Raw genomic sequence first — 5,898 nt, 5'->3', positions numbered from 1 at the left:
ACTGGCAGGCCAGCTGGGGAGAGGGAGGTTCAGCCATGGAGCATCTCACAAATAGACCTCAGATAGTCCCGCTGTCTGGGCCCCTCCAGGACTGAGCACAGAGATGACCCTGGAACTTGGTTTTCTGGCTCCGTGTTTTTCTGTGCAATACAAGATGGGAAGGCAACCGTTTGGGAGGAAACATACCATTCTTTTATTCCTTAAAGGTCTTAGAAATTCTCATAGGAATAGACAAGTTGGAGTGGCCAAATTCATTCCTCACACTGAAGAGACCCTGGGCCTTAGAGTGCTTGTGGCTCCAGTTGAAAGGACTCTGCTGGAGTCAGAAGGCCATGGGTTCCGTCTCTATTCTTCTACTTGGTAGCTGTGTGAACTCAGGCAAATGATGTAACCCCACCTTGAACTTCAACATCCTCTCTTATAAAATGGGCAGAATTACTGGGTTAACAGAGAAATTAACAGATCATAAGCAAAGTGCCTGACCTAGAAGGGGCACTGTAAGTAAACAGTAGCTAAAATTACCAATGATGTTATCATATGTTAGCTCCTGGAAGGACTTTGACTTTGATTCTTGTAATTTTTGACCCTTTCCTTACTGGGGATTAAATGATGACCCTTATGAAGCAGGTGTTATAGCTGATAGAAAGTTTGATTTCTCAAACAATAACAATAATAAACCCTTTCTTTTATAGCCCTTTAGTCCATCCAGACCAATTGCAGCATAGATTCAGAAAATTTCTGGTTAGAGTTACTCCGGCAATTAATACCCCCATCCTGCAGGAACTGCTACACTCAGGCATAGAGCCCAGTGGCCAGGTAACGTTAGGAAGAACACACAGAGGCACACATTCCCGGGCGATGAGTGTGGGGCATTTCGTTTGTCCACTCCTTATAAGGAGTGAGTTATCGCTGGTTCTACTGAGAGGTCACAGCTATTTCTCTCTCCTCGAGTGGCTGAAATCAGCTTTTTGCCTGAGAGGGGTGGGGCGGTGATTAAACAGAGTGCATATGCCAGCACTTCACATATCCAGCTCTGGGGATGTTGACAGACCTTGCGACACAGCTGAGCTCTCTGTCTGATCCTAGGAACTCTCCAAGACCAGCCGCCCTTGACCTCCAGAGGCAAGGCAGCCAGAAGAACCGTGGGGGCTGTGCATTACCCCTGCCACAGGTCGTTTGCTCCTTTTTTCCCTTCCCTTCATTGCTAGACAGCCGTGAACTTGACGTCTCAGGAGGAGCAGGGGACCCAGAAGCTAAGGGCAATGCTTTTCTCCCATTCAGAGGATCAGTTCTTTATCTGTGCGGAAGCAAGAATGTGGGTCCCAAGGCCACCTCTGGGCTCTCCAAGGCCCAAGCCTCCACTCCTTGCTGAAGGCCCCGTCTGGGGGACACACCTGTCCTTGGGACTCCCACCCCGTGCACAAGCTGATGTTTGCTTTCCTGTGGTCTTGTGTGGTTTGCGGTATTTTCGTGGGTGCTGGTCTACCCTCCCACCAAGACCACAGGCTCCTCTAGGCATATACTATAGCTTCTGCTTTTAAGTGTTGGGCTTATAGAGTGGTCAGTGAAAGCTGGCTGACAGGGTTGATGGAAGTAGATTAGAGGCCTGGATGGTTACCTGCTGGGAAGTATTGTCCTGAGGAATGTGACTCCCCACATACCTGGCTTCTTTCTTCCTGCTCCTTCAGGGAGCAGCCTCTGGCTCAGACTCCCAGTCATGAGTCATGGGACACAGGTGACCCAGCAGAGCTGAAAGCAATTGAGTCCTCACACTTAATCAATGTAATTGTAAACACCATATAGGAATGATTAATTTGATTGCTTTGATTATAAAACCACCTGCCCCAAGGCGCAGATTCTTCACCAGACTTGCCGCCATCAGTGCCTCCTGTGTAAGTTTGAATAAACCAATGTCTTTCCCTGCTGGACTATTTGGGTGATATTTTTGAAATAGCTAAACATTACACTCAAGCCCTATCAGATTTGAGGTTAGTGCGTTATACCTGTTAAGAATGAGCACTATGGACTACTAGTTTGTTAAGAATGAGCACTACGGACTACTATTCAGCCATAAAAAGAAATGAAGTCCTGTCGTTCATGGCAGCATTGTTATAACTGGAGAACATTATGTTAAGTGGGATAAGCCAGGAACAGAAAGTTAAACACCGCATGTTCTCACTCATATGTAGAAACTTTTGAAAAAAATTGATCATAGAAGTAAAAAAAAAATTGATCATAGAAGTAAAAAAGTAGAAACAAGATACTAGAGGCTGGGAGGGTAGGAAGAAGGGAGGCATAAGGAGAGATTTTTTTTTTTTTTGAGTTGGAATCTTACTCCGTCGCCCAGACTGGAGTACAGTGGCCGCTCCCGGCCACCGCAGCCTTGACCTGCTGGATTCCGGCGATCCTTCCACCTCAGCCTTCCAAGGAGCTAGAACTACAGGCGAGCGCTACCACGCCTGGCTAATTTTTGATTTATTGTAGAGACAAGGTCTTGCCAAGTTGCCTGGGTGAGTCTAGAACCCGTGGGTTCAGGCAATCCTCTCACCTTGGCCTCCCAATGTGCTGGGATTACAGGCTGAGCCACCAAGCCCGGCCTGAGAATTTTTAATGTTATGAGAAAATGTTCAAAATATAACATTAGGTAAAAAGAGAAAAAAACAATGTGCATTCTCAATCACACAATTATGTGTGTGTATGACAATATATACATGTGTGTGCATATATGTGCATGTGTGTTATGATATTAAAGAAAGTACACCCGGCCACCGCAGCCTCTACCTGCTAGGCTCTGGCGATCCTTCCGCCTCAGCCTTCCAAATAGGTTTTTTGAGTTGGAGTCTCACTCTGTTGCCCAAGCTGGAGTGCAGTGGCACGCTCAGGGCCACCACAGCCTTGACCTGCTGGGCTTGGGTGATCCTTCTGCCTCAGTCTTCCAAGTAGCTGGAACTATAGGCGAGTGCTGCAACACCTAGATAATATTTTGATTTATCGTAGAGATGAGGTCTCACCAAGTTGCCCAGGCTGGTCTCGAACCTGTGGGCTCAGGCAACTCTCTCACCTCAGCCTGCCAAAGTGCTGGGATTATAGGTGTGAGCCACTGCGCTCAGCCAGTATACCCAAAGTTAATAGTGATTCTTTCTGAGTGTTAGGAATATAGGCAATTTTAATTTTATTTTTATGATTTTTATGTATTTTCTAAAACATCTGCAATTGTAAGTTTCTACATGATCAGGGAAAACCTTATGTGAAAAAAACAGCATGTCTGGAAAGTTCCTTATATGATGATTGTGAGTAAGAAACAGTGATGGCTGTATACAGGTGCTTGACAGAGATATCCTGTGTGGTCCTCACAGCAGTGCTGGGAGGTGGGTGTCAGTGCCCCAGTTTTCTAGATCTAGAGGACTCCGAGGCTTATGGAGGTGAGGTGCTTGTCTAAGGTCTCACAGCATTCATGTCTGGGCCAGGAGTCAATGTCACACCTGTCTGATTGAAGCAGTTATGCTGTGAGCGTCCCGGGCACACCCTGCTCTGGCTTCCCTACCTGTGTGGACTTGCACAGCACAGTCTCCACCCCAGGGCAGGTGTGAGCAGAGAGTTGGAGGACGCAGGTTCCAAGGAGCTGATGCATCTTTTCAACTGGGACATGTTGAATTACAGCACCCAATTAGGGACCCTTAGAGGACTTCCCTAGATTTCCACCTCATTCCAATGAGAAGTCAGCCTCAGACATGAAGAGTATCTTTTTTTTTTTTTTTTGAGTTGGAACCTCACCCAGGCTGGAGTACAGTGGCAGGTTCATGGCCACCGAAGCCTCGACCTACTGAGTTTAGGCAATCCTTCCCCCTCAGCCTTCCGAGTAGCCGGAACCACAGGCACACGCTGCCATGCCCGGCTAATTTTTTATTTATTGTAGAGACAAGGTCTTGCCAAGTTGCCTAGGCTGATCTCGAACCCGTGGGCTCAGGCAATCCTCTCACCTTGGCCTCCCAAAGTACTGGGATTACAGACTGAGCCACTGAGCCAGGTCTAGAGTATCTTTTCTTTATTAGAAGTGCCTGTACGAAAATGAATTGAGATATCTGTGTGGGTGGAAATTTGGTTAGAAATTGCATTCTTGATTTGCATCCAATGTCTTCTAATGATCCATTTAAGGAAAGGGAAATACTCCCACATGGGATCGGTTTATAAAGTCTTGAGAAACCTGTAAACTGAGTTTATCTAACAAACGAGCAGTCCCTGACTCAGCCTGCTCCAGTCGGAAGGCTTGTGGGAATGCCATGAGCTGCCTAAGCAGACATAAAAGCTCTTATTTCATCACCAGAACATCTTTCTGAAGACCTGCTTAGATGCAAGCCTCAGGGTAAAAGGCTACCTGTTGTGATTGCCTCCTGTTGCATGTGACAGGTTTTCCTGATAGCTCCTCCTCATCACTCCCCCTCCACCATATCATCCTCCCTGCCAAAAAAACCAAAACAAAACAAAACTGCTTGTTTGCTGGAGGGGCCTGAAGTCTCTTTAATGAGGACAAAGCTTTTCACTGATGGTTGGAGAGACACCTAAATGAACACAATATCCCACAATATCCCATAATACGTTTCCACCAAGCTGTCATCTGTCCAGCCCTTTCCAGAAAGCAGAGTGGAGAGAGGGAGAGAGTGTGAGGAGAGCAGGCAGTGACCTGGAAGAAAGCAAAGGGCTTAGAAAGGAAGTCAGGGACAAGGCCACATGAGTCTGCAGGAGCATGTGACCAGAGATCAGCTCTGGCCCACATAGCTGAGGCACCGGTCTGCCCTTGGCTTCCCCACCAACACAGAGCACCTTCCGTCAGACCTGCTTCTTGAACTCAGAGAGTCACGGGGAAGGTCTGCAAGAAAGCACACATCCTAACATGCCTTTTGTCCATGAAGGTCGTGAACATGAAGCTCACAGTCTGCTGTGGTGAAGGAAGCTGTGAACTCTGTAGACATCATTTAACTCAGGACAAATCACTTTACCACCGTAGGCCTCAGTTCCCTCATTTGCAAAATAAGGTGGCTAAACCAGAAATTTTCCAAGTTCCTTTCCAGTTCTGAAACACTGCTGCTCCTAGGTTTCCCCAAGCAACCTGCCCTGCTCAGATTCAGTAGAACACTCTTTCTCTTGGCCTCCTGAAGTGAAGAGAGTTGAATGAGGATACAAGATTCAGTCCTTCAAACTCTCCTTGTCCACATTATTTTACGCATAAGTCGCATAGAGGCATCAGACCTGTCTGGGTTGCTGGTTCTTGTTGCTTGCTAACGGTGCGTGACCCTGGGAAATCTTTGTGCCACAGCTCCTCCATTACTAGAAGAGAGCAATAGCTCCTGCCTGGCGGTCAGGGGTGGTGAGAGTTGAAGTGTGTACAGCGATTAGAACAATGCCAGGCTCATCACAGGTATGCACTTGCCATTGGCTGCTTTCCTTCCCTTTCCAGATCTGAGTCATGTGGGGTTACCTATGATCGGAGGAGGGAAGCCCAAAATGTGCTGCAGAGGTGTATCAGCTAGGCTGTAGGCAGAGCTGCTATAACAAAGAGACTCCGGAATACAGTGGCCCACACGTGTTCAAATGTATTTCTCTCTTATTAACAGTTAGAGGAAGGAGGTTGGGGAGCAGCTCTCCTCTAGCAGACCTGATTTTCCACATTCTATCTTGCTTTCTTCCCTTGAGGCCCCAGGTCCCTCTCATCCCAGAACGACACGTGGTACTTCCCTCAGTGGACACTTGCCGTGCACCATCTTGCAGTGCTAGGTGGCTTTTCTTTTTTTGGGGGGGGGGTTGGAGTCTCACTCTGTCGCCCAGCCTCGACCTGCTAGGCTCCGGCGATCCTTCCGCCTCAGCCTTCCGAGTAGCCGGAATTACAGGCGTGCGCCACCT

The sequence above is a fragment of the Carlito syrichta genome, unplaced genomic scaffold (assembly GCF_000164805.1).
Source record: "Carlito syrichta isolate Samal-C Ts95f unplaced genomic scaffold, Tarsius_syrichta-2.0.1 Scaffold316502, whole genome shotgun sequence".
Lineage (NCBI taxonomy): Eukaryota > Metazoa > Chordata > Mammalia > Primates > Tarsiidae > Carlito > Carlito syrichta.
The sequence above is the reverse complement of the archived record's forward strand: the minus strand, read 5'-3'. Positions refer to the sequence as shown.